The 17331-nt window shown below is 38.2% G+C and overlaps 2 long non-coding RNA genes and 1 pseudogene across 4 annotated transcripts in view; 2 read left to right on the top strand and 1 right to left on the bottom strand.

The window, feature by feature from the left end:
• LOC140594954 (uncharacterized) overlaps positions 1-17331 on the top strand; it is a 312365-nt gene that overhangs the window by 272054 nt on the left and 22980 nt on the right. The gene's annotated exons all lie outside the window — the stretch shown is intronic.
• The window catches only part of LOC140594955 (uncharacterized), a 35806-nt gene continuing 26345 nt past the window's right edge, over positions 7871-17331 (bottom strand). The window contains exon 2 of the long non-coding RNA XR_011996241.1: positions 7871-8094. This is a non-coding gene — a long non-coding RNA (uncharacterized lncRNA). The remainder of the gene's footprint in view (positions 8095-17331) is intronic.
• LOC112918781 (axonemal dynein light intermediate polypeptide 1 pseudogene) lies at positions 11815-12547 on the top strand (annotated as a pseudogene).

Genomic DNA, 17331 nt, shown 5'->3' with positions numbered 1-17331 from the left:
AGGTTTCATAGGTTCCAGTAAAGTTGGGAAGGATGTGGAAGCCCAGTTGCATGGTGTTGTGTTAAGTGGTGGCACCAGAACTTCCAGAAAATGTTGTGTGTCTCTTTGAGGGTGAATGATTTCCTTCAACAGAATAGTTAACACTGACAGAAGTGGTAGAAGTCTGTGCTGAACACATTTGAGCATATCAAAAATAGTTCTGCTTTTGCCTAATTCTTGAAACTTGAAAAAAAGGAGTTTTAGCAAAAGACAAGGGAATGGAAAGGAAATGGGGATAAGTTGTAGTGAATCATAGTCACAGATACTGAAATAAAACATGGAGTAGTGACTCAAGGTGGCTCTGAGTTATAAGAATGTATAGGTAGGTGTTTACTTTTCTGTAAAGGAGAGCCTGAGAAACAGTAGAAAATAGGGACTGTTTCATTGTGTTTTTATGGGGGAGGAGGAGGTCAAATTCCCACATTTTCCATCTTAGCCTCTCTTCAAGGTCTTTGGATCTAAAAAAATATACTCATTATTATTTTCTTAAGATTTTATTTATTTACTCATGAGAGACACAGAGAGAAAGAGAGGCAGAGACACAGGCAGAAGGAGAAGCAGGCTCCACGGGAGCCCGACATGAGACTCAATCCCGGGTCTCCAGGATCATGCCCTGGGCTGAAGGTGGCGCTAAACCACTGAGCCACCCGGGCTGCCCATATACTCATTATTTTTGTAGTCATGTTTTCTAAACCTCAAACTGGAACCCATGGTCTGACACTGACAATCAGATCCTACGTGGGATCTTCATTCCTTGATATCTAGCTTTCAGCTGGCGATGAAACTGGTTGTTGCAAATAAAGCAGATCCAGTGCAATACCTCTGCATTTTTACATTGACCTAATATCTGAAAAACCTATTCTGACAAAATACAGGTCACTCTTAACAGGAATTTCTCCATTCTGATAAGTTTTATGCCATGGGCAATCTAAATTCCTCCATCTTCATTGGAAATATTTAGTAAAATACCCATTTCTGCTAATTTTTTAAGGAGATTTTTTTTGAACTTGGCCACAGTAACTTCTTGCAAGATACATCCATGAAGGCAAGAGAAACAAAAGCAAAAATGAACTATTGGGACTTCATCATGATAAGAAGCTTTTGCACAGCAAAAGATACTGTCAACAAAACTAAAAGGCAACCTACAGAATGGGAGAAGATATTTGCAAATGACCTATCAGATAAAGGGCTAGTATCCAAGATCTATAAAGAACTTATTAAACTCAACAGCAAAGAAACAAACAATCCAATCATGAAATGGGCAACATACATGAACAGAAATCTCACAGAGGAAGACATAGACATGGCCAACAAGCACATGAGAAAATGCTCCGCATCACTTGGCATCAGGGAAATACAAATCAAAACCACAATGAGATACCACCTCACACCAGTGAGAATAGGGAAAATTAACAAGGCAGGAAGCCACAAATGTTGGAGAGGATGTGGAGAAAGGGGAACTCTCCTGCACTGTTGGTGGGAATGTGAACTGGGGCAGCCACTCTGGAAAACTGTGTGGAGGCTCCTCAAAGAGTTAAAAATAGATCTGCCCTATGACCCAGCAATTGCTCTGCTGGGGATTTACCCTAAAGATACAGATGCAATGAAATGCGGAGACACCTGTACCCCAATGTTTATAGCAGCAATGTCCACAAGAGCCAAACTGTGGAAGGAGCCTCGGTGTCCATCGAAAGATGAATGGATAAAGAAGATGTGGTCTATGTATACAATGGAATATTACTCAGCCATTAGAAACAACAAATACCCACCATTTGCTTCGACGTGGATGGAACTGGAGGGTATTATGCTGAGTGAAGTAAGTCAATCGGAGAAGGACAAACATTATATCGTCTCATTCATTTGGGGAATATAAAAAATAGTGAAAAGGGAATAAAGGAGGAAAGGAGGAAAAATGAGTGGGAAATATCAAAAAGGGAGACAGAACATGAGAGACTCCTAACTCTGGGAAATGAACTGGGAGGGGTGGAAGGGGAGGTAGGCAGGAGTTGGGGGTGACTGGGTGACGGGCACTGAGGGGGGCATTTGATGGGATGAGCGCTGGGTGTTATTCTATATGTTGGCAAATTGAACACCAATAAAAATAAATTTATATATAAAAAAAAGAATGAGGAAAAATGAAAAATCATAATCCAAGGTCAGTACAATGGTGAATGGCGGCTACCTTTGGCATATGCCATCCTAGGTTATAAAAGATATTAAATGTTGCAGTAGCATGTGGAATGCATGGAAGGTCCTGGTTTATAGCAAGTAAGCAGCCACCTATTCTATTTATATGACTGATCTTATTAAAACAAATCTCAAATTGTCAATTTAAGATCAAATCAAGGAATTTAAACTTGTTCTTTAGTTGTCCTTAAACTGTATTCATAGGAACACTAGTGTTCAAAGGAGATGCCTGGGGGCTAATAAAGAGGTAAGAAGTGGAATATAACTGGTAATTGGGTGGAGTTGGGCACATGGCCTCTGCCTTCTTCTTTATTCAAAATAGCTTGACTTTCATTTGTTTTGGATAATAGCATTTTGCATGATATTCTCCTTACTTAAAATATAGTTCTCTTTCTAATATGAAAGCTTTCATTTGGAGAAAAAAGTGCAGAAGTTTATCTATGAGAGTTCTTAATGATCTTTATAAACAAAACGACTAATTGGTGACTAATAAAGGTATCTTCTAGGCTTTAGCAATCTTTAGCTCAGGACCTTTATGGCTTAAACAAGTTGGACTGAAAAGCCTTGATGAGTGAATGTACCTTCCCTTCAGGGTAAAAAAAACACCAGTACTTAAGCCAGCATGTTCTACTCACAGATTTTTAGCAACACTTCCCAGGAAATCCTCCAAACTGAACCAATCTAAGTTCATCTTCTCAATCCCTCTGCTCAAACCAGGGAATGGTCTTTGAGAAATACCATTCCTGTAACTTTGAGGGCCACCAACACAAAATGTTATCTACATGGAATTTTGACTCTCTACTCTACCAATCCTTCTCATCATCTTCTCTCATTTTTCTCAGCAGTTTCCTGAAAAATTACCAGCCTGGCAGGTACACTAACCACCATGCCTGACCTTAAATCCTGTCATCAAAAAAACTTTATAAGAAAACTCAAGCAATTATTGATAAAACCCATCAACTTCCTTCCTCCATGTAGCTCAGCAGCAATTCTTAGCCACTTTCTTTCAGTTCAGAAGATAAAATATCTCTCTTCTTCTTCAATGCCACTTCCTCTCATCTGCACTTAAATTTTCTCTAAGATATCACCCAATCAAAAATTTATTTCTTTCATGTTCCTGAATCTCTTCCACATGTACATCTGTTCAAGAGTATCCCATCTTCCTTCAGTCTTTGACTCCATGTTTCCTTCTAGCTGCCAATAAGTTTACCTAAAGCATCAATTAAAATTGTGTGTGTGTGTGTGTGTGTTATATTCAATGGCAGATATTTGTATTAGAGTATTCTTAGATGCAATAATAGAAACACAATTAGGATTAGAATGGAATCATAAAGGTGTTTTATTATTTTACATGCCTAAATTCTGGAAATGTGGAAGTTGGAGGTTCTAAGGCTAATAACCCAGAGTATAAATTCTCTCTTCCATTTTTAGATGTCAGTTTTCTTATTCAGACTTGTCCCTCTTGATTACAAAATGGCTGCTACAACTCCAGAAATCATAGCCTTAGCCTGACTCCATCCAAAGGCTAGGAGTGAGGAAAGGGCATGACCCTTTCTGTATTTCTCATTTAAACCTTTCACAGAAGCCTGCAGCAAGTTTCTCCTTATATCTCATTGGTCAGGATCACCACTGTACAAGATTCATCCATGGGGCTGTGTATGGACCAGAGTCCCTAAGGTTTGTGAACATTTGATATCCAAACTAAATCAGAATTCTGTAAGCAAGGGAGAGACGGGAGATGGAGGGTGAGTGCCAAAGTCTTCTTTAAACCACTGCATTCAATCAATCAGAATGCCATGCCTGACCATCACTGTTGGGTGAGGTTTTACTGTGCTGCTCACGGAGCCTGACTCCATTGAGGTCTCCAATAAGGACATTTTGTTATTTCTTGTTAGTTGGTCTTTGGAGTAAAGAAAAAAGAAGTAGGTATTGGTATGTGTATGTTTGCAGATGCAGAAGGGAAATGAGAAGAATGGAGAAAATCCAGTACAATTCGTAAATGCATAACTCTTTTTGAACTGAATTCTTAATTTTTTATAATACTTGACTATTTCTTATGCATGTTGGGAAATTGACCATGTGAATAGCCATATATCTATTGGTTTGGAAATAGAATATACTAGGACAAAGGATCAGGTTGGAATTCAGGCTGGAATAAGCATTCAACATTACTCTAATTCATAGTCCTTTCAAGTTATACACAGCTGTAACTATAAAGGAACCCTTTCGACAACTTTCAGAGGTGGATCTCTACTCATACCTGTATTCCTTCAGGCTGAGGAGTTATAATGACTTTTCAGTGATATCATGGACTGTTGGAAAATTTAAGAGACATCTCACAGTGAACAGTAGTCTCTGCTGGAGGCAAATTTGAAGATAAGTCAAGTTTGATGCTTTACTACTCTGGAGAACATGCTTACATAGGTTTGCTAAATCGATCTCTCATTTTTTCTCTTGGTTCTTATTCTGGCACGCCCTCGTCTTCCCTCTACCCTTTGGCCTCTCCACTCTTTTATTCTTATCCTCCTCCTTTTCCTTATATTTGGACCTTCTTTTCTCCTTCATTTTTTCCTTCTTGACTCCTGTTAGAATTCCTTTGTTTTTTTCTCTCCTCATTCCTTTCAACCTTAGGAGTCAACTGGAATGAGTATTTGTCCCTATTGGACCAATTTCCATGATTAGAGGTCCCTCCCTGTTTAGTCTGCATTCCAGCTCTGGTAGCATTAAGGTAAACTGCAATAAGCGAAGTCCTTGTTTGGTCAGGTTTGACTATGTAGACAAACAATCTAGATAAATAATTTTCAACCTCGGCTCACAAAAACACCCTTTTTCTCCTTTGTAGTGTGTTTTCAGGCCTTAAATTTTTTATGTTCCTGCTTTAACACTTCACTTCACAATGCCTCCATAAAAAAGTAATGCCTTTCTCTTTTGTTAAAGTGGAATATCCTCCCAAGCAGCTATCTTTCAAGATGTGTTGAAATCCCAAGAGGAATCGTGTTTTACATTAAAAAAAAAATGCCTTCCCATGTATTATGTTTTGAGATAATCCCCCAAATCATGTGAGGTAGGCAGGGAGGCAAAGCTGCTTCAGAGAAGTTTGGGCAACAATACAATAGGTTAATTAGTATAGAACCTAGATCTTTCTGAGTCTTTACTGTACTGATACCTATGCATTCACATTAGAATACTTGTGTATAAAACAAGCAAATATGAAAACAATGAATACAGAATAAATAAATATGATTTTTTTTCTTTTTCAAGGAGAAGTAACATTTGCAATTACTCACCCCATGGAAACTGGAATTGCTTCCCCTAGGTGACAGCGCCCCCCCCCCCGCCCCCCATCTACACAGGTCCAGCTGAGTTTCTCTGTCCTTGAGTTCATTTTATTCAGATGCTTGACATGGCATCAAGACCAACCCCAAAATGAGCATTGGTTTATTTTTTCCTTCCTCTATTTGTTCTTTCTTTTCTTATTCTACTCTCTTTTTCACTCCCTCTCTTTTCCTCTCTCCCTCCCTCCTCTCTTTCTCTCTCCTTGTCTCTGTCTCTACTTTCTATTTCTTTGTTCTCACTCCCACTACTAAGAACTGATGAGAAATCTTTGATTCTCTACTTTCACATTCTCTTTGCTTTCATTCTTTTTTCCCCCTTGGTCCAATAATGTAATGCCAATTATTAGAAAATATAATTCACTGTGTCTCACACTATTATTTATAATCTACTCGAGCATTTTCTTCACATTCTTAATATCCCCAGTGTCAGAGAGAATTACAGCTGGAAAACTGACTGCAGGCCTTTGTGTAACAAGAGGAGAGAAGAACGTAGTTTTCACAGGCAGATTTTCTGTTGCGTGGTGGGGTTTCATGATTTTCCTAGAGCAGTTAGACATTTTTTATGCATTTCATTTTTGCCAAAAAGACACTCTATGATTAAGTTTTTCTTTTCTTTCTTCAATAGGAATAAGACGATAAAAATGTTTCAGTAGATTAAAGGAGAGGAAATTTACAAAGATATTTACAAACATATCCAGTAGATCATGATTCCCGGGCAGCTTAAATCTGTAATATGGCTCTGAACATGTATAGCTCATTCTGTACATTTGACTCTTTCCTTGGCTCTTGGGTTCTCTCTCCTCTCTTTCTCTCAGCTTCATTCTCTTTCCACATTTCTTTCTCACTTAGTCTCTCTACACACACACACACACACACACACACACACACTACATCAAGGTGAACTCTTTGAAGATAAACAAATAAAGTCCATATCTTTCCTTCAAAATTCAGAAATCAGTTTAGTCTCTGTCCTGGAAACTCTGTTTTCTTATTTTTGATTTTTTTTTTTGCCAAAGACAAGATTTATGAACTTACCAGGAATTATGATAGAGCTAGACAGAAAAGAGAAGCAGAAAAGAATCATTTTGGCAATAGGATGGTGAATAGGAAAGGAAGTGAGAAGAACACAGAAGATGAAGACAAGACAGAGAGAAAAATTAGTCCCTCCTGGGCAAGCGACATGTCATCTGGACCTAAACATGACAGAGTCCCAATGGAATTTAATATCAGTACCTTGGGTCCTTTGCCTGGCCAACACACACAAACACACACATGTGCACACACACACACACACATTTTCCTTTGCCTGGCCAACACACACAAACACACACATGTGCACACACACACATGTGTCCTTTGTCTGGCCAACACACACAAACACACACATGTGCACACACACACACACACATATTTTCTTTCTGGGCCACCAGCCCCAGAGACTGTCTTGGTCCTATCTTGATTATTGCAAGCATGCACATCCCTCTTGCACAACTTCTTGAGTAGCTCAAGGGTGGACACAGCCTCTTTAGCTACCTGCCCACTCCCTGATTCCTTGTCCTACTCTTCCTGAAAAAACCATACAGGTACTTTACATTTGGAGAATTTCTGTGCTAACCAGGATAGGAAAATAGACAATAACAATAATAAACTAGAAGCAGTTACAAACTTTCAGATTTTATATATGATCAAACTCTCTAATGTGCATTTTATAAAATCCTCTATAATTTGTCCACCCATGCAATGAAATGGTACCCTTCCATACCACAGCTGTAAAATAAGTCATGGTCTTAGTGAAATCATTTTTATTTTCTCAACATTGGAGTCCTTACTTCAACTAACTTATCAGCCCATTATTTAGAATATTTTTTGTTTTATTTACTCATATTTTTTATTATAACTAGGCATAATACATTTGTCCATATGAAATAGACTGAGTAGTATAAAATCAACCACTGACTTCATGAAACATACCTTCCTTGGACTGTAGGCAAAGACGAATTCAGAGATATCACCAATGCTCAATGGTAACTAAGAGACTTTTTTTTTTAAGATTTTATTTCTTTATTCATGAGAGACACAGAGAGAGAAAGAGAGAGAGAGAGAGAGAGAGAGAGAGAGAGGCAGAGACATAGGCAGAGGGAGAAGCAGACTCCATGTAGGGAGCCTGATGTGGGACTCAATCCCAGGTCTCCAGGATCAGGCCCTGGGCTAAAGGTGGCACTAAACCGCTGAGCCATCCGGGCTGCCCCTAACTAAGAGACTTTTAATTTCCTAGGATTGCCATGACAAAACACCACAAAGTGGATGGCTTAATTAAAATGAGAGGGATTTATTCTCTCACATTTTTGGAGGCTAGACATTCGAAATCAAGGTTTCAGCATGGTTTGTTTCTTCTTGGGGTTGAAATGGAGCATCTTTTCCATGCCTGTCTCCCAGCTTCTTGGGGTTGCTGTCAATCTTCAGCATTCCTTGGTTTATAGATGCATCACTCCAATCTCTGCCTCTGTTTTCACCTGATGTTTTCTCTATGTGCCTGTGGCAAATTGGCACAAGTGTTGCATTAGTACACATTACAACATGGTGTTTCCTCTATGCATGCTTGTCACATTAATAAGAATCCTAATCATATGGGATGTAGGACCCACTTTAATCCAGTATGACCTCACCTTAACTAATTACGTCTGCAAAGAGCCTATTTCCAAATAAAATTACATTCTGGGGGTGACATGAATTTTCTGGAACACTATTTAACTCACAACAGATGGTAAACTAGGGCCCTTCTACTTACCTGAAAAGACAAACTAAAACAAGATAGTGTCATAGTTTATTCCATCATCCACTTAGTCTATATTTTACTTTTCTGCAGAATAGTGAGGTTTACATGTACTTTTAGGGTGAAACAAGTCACATTGATAGCTACTTTACAGTATCTAGATCCTTCATTGAAAATCAGCACGAGAAGTCAGAGTCACATGCCCAGTGCCTGGGGCTCTGACAATAAAATGTACTCTTTGTTTTGATTTAAAGCTGTGTATTTGTAATTCACATGGTTAGACAGAACAACTTCTTTTTTAAATTTAAATTAAAATGATTAACATATATTATATTATTAGTTTCAGAGATAGACTTCAGTGATTCATCAGTTTTATATCATACCCAGTGCTCATCATATCACGTATCGTGTGCCTCCCTTAATGTCCATCACCCAGTCATCCCATCCTCCCACCCCTGCCCCTCCAACAACCTTCAGTTTGTTTCCTATGACTAAGAGTCTCATAGTTTGTTTTTCTCTTTGACTTTGTCTTGTTTTGTTTTTCCCTCTCTTCCTCTATGATCTTCTATTTTGTTTCTTAAATTCCACATATGGATGAGATCATATGATAATTGTCTTTCTTTGATTGACTTATTTCACTTAACATAAACTCTCTAGTTCTACCCATGTCATTGCAAATGGCAAGATTTCATTCCTTTTGATGGCTGTATGATATTCCATTATATAAGTGTGTGTATGTATATATAACACACATGTATGTATATACACACATTATATATATATAACACATCTTCTTTATCCATTCATCTGTCGTTGGACATCTGGGTTCTTTCCATTGTTTGGCTATTGTGGACATTGCTGCTGTAAACATTGGGGTGCAGGTACCCCTTCAGATCACTACATTTGTATCTTTGGGGTAAATACCCAGTAGTGCTATTCCTGGGTCGTAGGGTACCTCTGTTTTCAACCTTTTGAGGAACCTCCACACTTTATTCCAGAGTGGCTGCACCAGCTTGCAGTCCCACCAACAGTGTAAGAGTGTTCTCCTTTCTCTGCATCCTCACCAACATCTGTTAATTTTAGGATTGTTAAATGCTGCCTTGTTAATTTTAGCCATTCTAGACAGAACAAGTTCTAAAATGACTTTGAGAGAACTAAATATCCCTTAACTTGATCTACTTAGTAAAACTTCTGGTAAAGAACCAGGAATTAAAAATAAGGCATATCAATTGAAATCGGTGAAAAAAAATCATCCATGTGGTGGTAAATGATAAAAATATAGATAGTAAACACCCCCCTCCCCCCAGAAAATAGTGTCATCTCCACAGTTTGTATTTTTTTCTAGAGAAAATGTTTTATTTTTGAATTACAGTTTTATACCTGTTTTAAAAAGTGTTCACTCTTTAGTCCCTTGCATCCCAGATTCTTGTCATAGCAGATTTTCTGTCAATATAGTTAAAATTTTGTATCAAACCTATCCTTCCTCCCACCCCACCTTGCTCTTGTAGTTTAATTTTGTCCCATAATAAAATAATTTGTGTGTCCTAGAAGCAGCCTAGGGTAGCAATTAAGAACATTGATTCTGGAACCAGAAGGATTGCATTCAAATCCATTCCCACTAGTGTGTGAATTAGGGTCAGGTACTTGACCTCTTTGTGCCTTAGTTTCCTTATTTACAAGATGTAGATGGTGAAAAGAGTACATTCTTTATAAGAATATTATGAGGATTAAATGAGTTAATATCTCTAAAGCTCTTATGCATTATAGAGTATTTGCTAAATAACTAAACGTCTGCTAGAGCAGAGGCTCGCTGATGATGGTTGTGTCTTGCATCTCTATTACTCTCTATGGCACCAAACAGTGTTCTGTACTTAATATATATATGCAACCCAATATCTATTTGCATAATATATAATTGAATTGAGGTGAATTAACTTCCCCTAGAACAATTCTTGTGTCTATAAATGGATTGATTTTATTTAGGGTGAAGAGAGATGTCTGTCCCTCTTGGAGGTTTACAGAGCTCTATGGAGTTAGGAAACCAACTGATCAGTGTTCATGGAGCATAACACTGAATATTTTGAAAAGGTCTTTTGCAAGTATCTTTTCCAACTTCTCTTGTCCAAGCTAAATAACCCAGCTCAAAACTGATCTTCTCTTAAAGTCTTTTACATTAACCTCAGAAATATATCTCTTCCCCTGTATTCCCTGACATTATTTTTGTGTTCCATAAGAATATGATTTATAAAGTTACCATAGTTTGTAAAACTGGAAGGCATGGTAGAATTTTCCAGGCCAGTGGTTATTACCAATGGTGCAGATCACGGTCCACTGGAAATTTAGATCTGTCTTTTAATACACATGACTGGGGCCCATCATCAGAAATTTGGATTATATGACAGTAGGGTATTGGTTTCATGTTTAAGGTCTGAAGCCAGATAGGACTTGATACATATTATGACCCCTTTTGCTTAGCATCAGACTGACTCAGACAGTGCTTGTCAAACTTTAATGTGTACACAAATCACCTGGGGCACTCTAGAAAGTGGATCAGATTAGGATCCAGCAGGTCTGCAAGACGGCCCAGGATTTTGCATTCCCAACAGATTTCGGCTGATGACGGTCCAGAGAACCATACTTTGAGTATTAAGGACTTAGAAGCTCATTGCTTAGTGTATCAAAATCTCAATTTCCTCATATGGCAAATAGAGCTGTTGTAAAAATTAAAGATATAATGTATATGAAGCAGCTTTATCACATAGCAGTGTACAATAAGTGTTAGACATTTTGTGAAAAACATTATTAAGACCGGCTTCATGGGCTTGGGCCAGGATAGTTGCTGGTCAGACCTCTGTCTTAAAGGGGCTCTGTATTTGGTTTTATTGCTCTTGTCACCATCTTGAATTCTTTATAATTTTACCTTTGAACTTGTATTTTATAAGTGAAGTTCAATGAGGCAATGAGGTGTGCATGTGAGCAGAGTTGATACCTGAAATATGCATTCTTACCAACATTACTCGCCAACTATTTGCATTTAAAACTCACACGTTACTATAGCACAGAATTCTGATGGACTCGAGGTGAATTTGAGTTCAGTAAGACTTAAAAGTACAGGGTAAATGTGTTAACGTTTATGACTAAGTAAGGCCACACTTTCCCCAAGGGACCATGCTTTCCATTTGAACCAGAACTTGCTTTGAATGAGGAAGGAAGACAATTACAGTCCAATAATCATGAACATTCCAGGATCTCCATTATATCCTTTCTTTTTTTTTTTTTTCATTATATCCTTTCTTAACTCAAGTTACTTCCCTATAGATTAGCTAACCACTCACACTGAAAACTTGTCTGAAAAGGAAAGAAAACGATAGGGAAACCCATAGTTCTTTCCTTTTCAATTATTTCTGATTTATCATTAGGCTAAAGGTAGAGAGTATTGGTGGAATGCATGCATATCAAAAAGTCAAAAAAGTCACGATCATGATCCCTCTTGCGGACTCTCTGCTCAAGTGTGATACATCCAGTGTTGGTGAGCCAGAACACAGAGAAACAGAACCCCAAAGGAGGGCCACTGAAAGTCAGCTCCTAGCAGCCTGGACCCTCAGATCTAGTCCCACAGCCACCAAAGACCAAGCTCCCTTCAACTTTCCTGTGCCCCGGATCCTACAAAGCAGGCAGAAGAAATTTTGAATGCCATCTTGCCCATAAAGGAGGGGGTGGATGACATGCAGCCATGGATCCAGCACCCTTGGCACAAGGATGGTTTTGGTGCACCCCTAGGGCAGCTGAATTTGTAACTGCAGCAGCAGCAGCAGGCCAGGGAGACCAGCATCTTCCCTGTGCGTAGGGAGCTCTACTCATGGTGTTTTGACAAACTGATCCAGGAGGTCACCATCAACTGTGTGGAGAGGGGACAGTTTTTGCTGTTAGTTCAGGATGAGAACCATATGACAATCACCACCTACGAGGCCTCATACGACAGTAGGGTGGCATTTGGCTCCAGGAAAGTGCTGTAGGCTGAATAGGGAAGTCAGACATGGAGAGGAAAATTGAAGAATTAGAAATAGGAAAGAGAAGATTGGAGAGGCAAATGAAGAAACAGAAGGCCAAGTGTGAGGGCACCAAGAAGTAGGAGAGTGAGTGGAGACAGGTGAAGGAGACTCAGTTCCTCAAGGGACAAATAGCAGCTGAATGTCCAACTGGAAAGCCTTAGCCGCACCAAAGAGGTAATATTTTCCACATGGGTCTGCAAGCACTGCAATCACTGTTACCCTAAGATAAGCCCCTTATAATAAAAAAAAAAAAATCCTAACTTCCTGGGGAAAAAAAGTGAAATGTGTATAATTGTTAGTTTTGTGTAGGGTCCACTGTTCTGGTAAGAACAAAATTTATAAAGAGTATGAGCTCAAATTATGAATTGTGCAATTTTAGTGATTCCACACATAAGTGCCTTTATATGTGCACTTAAAACTGGCATTGCATAATATAAAATTAACAGTAAAATTCACGCAAATAATTTAAATTTAATTTTTCACTAATTAGGATGACATTAAATAGCAAATAAAATGCACCATGACAGGTTGAACAAGAGACTACAGAATAAAGGGAAAAGTCTTATATTTTAATATATTTAAGGGTACCTTCCCCTCTGCTTTTTGAATTTTTGAACTGGGGTCTCTCTAGTTTCATGTTATACTGAGTGCCAGAGATTATATAGCTGGCTCTGCCATCATTATTATAATCACTATCAACATGTCTGGGTGGGGCTTCAAGTTGACAATCCCTGATAAAACTAGAAGTAATTTTGCAAAATTATACAGATCAGGAAACTTATCTATAGTTGAACACAACTCTCACCCTATAATTTATTGGTAAAACTAACAATATTTTTTACTTTGCACAAATATTGTATTCTGTGGATGTCTGATTATTTTATGTTATGTTCAGATTCTCCTTCGGAAAGAAAATATCTGCACAGTGCTTGTTCCATCTACTATCATCTGGAATTGGTCCCTATCTTCTGGATGCATGCATTATTTCAGTTGGCCACACCTGTGACACAGACCATGCTCTCACTTGCACTGTGATTACACTTGATACCTCAACTCCCCAACCATAGTGAGCCTTGGAGGTCTTCCTTGTAGCACCCTACACTGGATAGATTCCCACACAATATAGTCTTTGTCTGATGAGCAAATGAGTGAGTAGGCTAAAAAATTGAACAGACTGTGAATCCATTTTAATAATTACCGAAGGAAGAGGGGTCAGATTCTGAGGCATTATGTTAAATTCTAGTTTTGACTGCATTTATGCGTTCACCAGAGAGAAAGCAGCCATATGTCAGTTATCATATAGTGTTGTCTTTATCTTTCTGGAATGAGGCTGTTTGATTCCACTATTTCAATTTATTATTGCAAGATAAATAATAGTTCTTATAATTGAAAGTGAGCAGGAAGCCATGGGACACAATTTCTAAAGTAAGAACTGCCTAAATTGGTCCTCAGCTGATGTAGCGTCTGCCCTATGTGGGCATCTTTATATCCATATTCCATTCATATAGTTCCAGCCTGAGCAACTAAGACTTTTCACCCCATATATTGCACAATTGACTCTCTGCCTTGTGGGTTGGGGAGAGAAAGGGGGAGTTTGCTCTCCTCTGGTGCTTCATGTATCATCTGGTGCCAGAGGCTATGAGAATACAACATTGATGGACCAATGGGCTGATCCAATATGGCAAATCCTATATTCCTGCTTGGGTACAAATGAATAACCTCATATAGTTCTGCACACATTCAACAAAATGATGAAAGGGAGAAAAAAACAAATGGAATTTCCTGATCATTGCATTCCACTTTATTTCTCTGTTCTAACTTTGTAAGTGAATTCAATGTCTGTAGAAGGCAATTGATGGCTCTAAAAGAAAAGGAAAGAAAAATGTTAAAGCCCCAAACCACAATTTGAGCACTGTTAAGCTTGGTTTTCTTCTCCTGCTGGAATCCTCAGCTGGGCTCCTCATCTTGCAGCCTTCAAAGGTCATCTCAGCATTTCAGAGCTCAGGGATTGTAGATTCTGCAGGATAGGGCTGCAGGCCTAGGTCTGCTGCCTCCTATTAGTAGGAGGAACAAGGAAATTAGGACAAAGAAAGGAAGGATTGACTAGGCATGTAGGAAAGAAAAAAGGGATGCTTCAGTTTGTCTCCAAACCTCTCAAATGCATCTTCTAAAGGATCATGCTCCATGCTAATCCACAGCCCACCCTATGCATACTTTCAACTTATAACTTTCTAGAATGGCCTACAATTTAATTTTTCTGCCTATCTCATTCATGTGCTGTATATTCTCCGTGTCTGACCTCTGGTAAGAAGTCTTCCTTAATCAACCCAGACTACAATATTCCTCTGTCACTGTGAGTCTGAAGGATTTATTATATATTTCTTGTTTGTCATCATGTTGCTCTATACCTTAATTTTTATTTTGCACAAATATATGTTTCTTACTGTTTAATAGATTAATTAAGGGAGGGTATGGTACTTTGAGAACCTACAGTCCCTGGTAGTGACTTTCACATAATAAGTTCCTAATTAATAGTTATTAACAAAAATTACTGTTATCCTTAAAATAAATATATGTAGGCCATTTGTGTTTTTTTGTGTGTATATATATACACACAAATACTTATGCGTATATATACATATATGGGCATATACATGTGTGTGTATGTGTGTGTGTGTGTATATATATATATATATATATATATATATATATACATATATAAAAAAGAGAGAGAGAGTGATTTTTGATTTTTCTAAATAAGTAATTTTCCACATAGTCAGTTGATTTTCTTTATTTTGAAGCTTCTATGCTGGCTGAAAACAGCTAGACAGATCCTATATTTCCAAGGGCCAAGGGCCACCAAGCACTACCCTGTTACCAGAGCTGCTCACTTTTTGTTTTTGTTTTTGTTTTCCGGTTGAGCGTCAAGGGCCAGGAAGTCTGATTCCAACTTGATTATATCTTGATGGAGAAAGGAGGAAGGAGGAAGGAGGATAACCCATCCATCATACCCCCAATCAGCCAATTTAAAAGATCAGGGCATATTAACCAGACAAGAATGAGCAGGACAAATGTGCAAAAGGCCCAATGGGCATAAACAATATATGCAACTCAAGGAACCAATACTGCAGAAAGAGCTCAAAAATAATTGAATGCGAACACTATACATAAATCCAGATGAGATTCAAGCTGTGACCTTGAGGTGAAAAGGCTCCTTAAAAGGCAACCAAAGCTTTCTATTCTAAAGGGATTAAATCTCTGAAAATCATTCTCTTTCTCTGCATTCATGTTTCACACTTTGTCGTGCTCACATAAAAAGGGCAGATACACCAGCAGTTCGGTGTTTACTTTCTTATGTTTCTTTTCTTCCCAGAGAGCTGGTATCGGCTTTACCACAGATCAGAGTGGGTGAGCCTTTTTCACCTTCTGATTATGGCTTGTAATTGTCAATACCAGGTTAGCAAGCTTTCTAATGGAAATTACCAGTGCACGGAAGAATGATAAAAAGCAATCTGCTCAGGTGGGAGAAGTATAGGCTCCTGAGCTCAAGTCATCTTTTCTAGGGCTTACAATAATTATGAGAGCAAATTTAATAAACTTTTGCATGAGACTTGTAACAGAACATCCCTAGATTCTACTGTTGCCATTGCACTGCAAACTTGAGAGTACCCACAAAGAACTAAAATGTTCAAACACAGGCTAGGCAAGGCTTTATCTTGACTTCTTTTCTATGGCCTCAGTAACGTTCGAATCCAACTCCTAAGACAAGTTTGCCTATAGCATTTACAAGTTTGATTTTTCCTTTCTGACCAGACAGGTGGCAATGATCACAGAGCTCAAACTTATTTAGAATGGCAGCTACCACAGCAGACAGTGGTTTCTTAGTTCAGAGCTTGAAAGGATTAAAGCTGGATTAGGAGGAGGAAGGATGTATTCCCAACCGGCAATATTTATAACAAGGAGAAGGCTTTTTTCCACCTCCTCTACAAGAATAACAAGGAGGAAAAATGAATCCCAGCAATGATTCTCAAAATGGCAAGATGTGGGCAGGACTTAAGAAATACACCTTTCTAATTCCCAGGCAATTTATTGTGTGTATGCCTAAGTATCCAATTAGCAGGCACAGATGCCATTTTGCATTAAAAAATATAGGGTTTTACAACTGCAAACCAGCTGTGCTCATAAATTTCACCAATCACTTTGCAGAGGTCTACTGAGAATTTAGACTTGAACCTCATGGAATTTATTTTCCTCCGTGTTAAAATAATCAAAGATTGATTGGCATTTTTTTTGTCTAGTAAAATATTTTCCTCAAAGAAGAATCAGAAATCACAATGTTTGTTCAGTAATAAGCCTCATAAAAATAAACAGAAATAGATTATTTCTGACCCATGAAAAGCTTACATTCTAAACCAGCTCTAGCCAGTGGAATTTTTTGCAATGATAGAAATGTTCTAAATTTCCACTGTCAACTATAGTAGCCAGCCCTTCAGCACATGTAGTGATTGGATACTTGAAATGTGACTAATGCAAATGGGGGACTACATTCTTAATTTTACTTAATTTTAACTAGTTCAAATGTAAGTAACTTCATGAATGGTTACCATATTGTTCAATATTCAATAGTGCTGTTCAGCACTATTCAAATCATTCATGTTGTTAATATGTCAGTAAATTAACAAATGACAGTCTGAAATCAAATAGACACCTGCTGCTTGATAGCCACGTGATAACCATACAAGTTAACACAGTTAATCTGTTACCCATTTTTTTCATCTGGTAAATGGCAGTAATAAAGATTTTTCCAGTATTGTTGGGTGGTTAAATGTCTGATGTATAAATTATTTGACCTCTTGCTTGAAACAAAGTAGGCTGTTAATCAATGTTTTTGTACCTTCCTTATTTTATCTTTCCCTCCTTTCTTTTCTCTTTTCTTTCCTTCCTT

Source organism: Vulpes vulpes, chromosome 13, assembly GCF_048418805.1.
Source record: "Vulpes vulpes isolate BD-2025 chromosome 13, VulVul3, whole genome shotgun sequence".
In the NCBI taxonomy this organism is placed as follows: domain Eukaryota; kingdom Metazoa; phylum Chordata; class Mammalia; order Carnivora; family Canidae; genus Vulpes; species Vulpes vulpes.
Note: the sequence above shows the minus strand (reverse complement) of the source record. Positions and strands in the feature narration are given on the sequence as shown.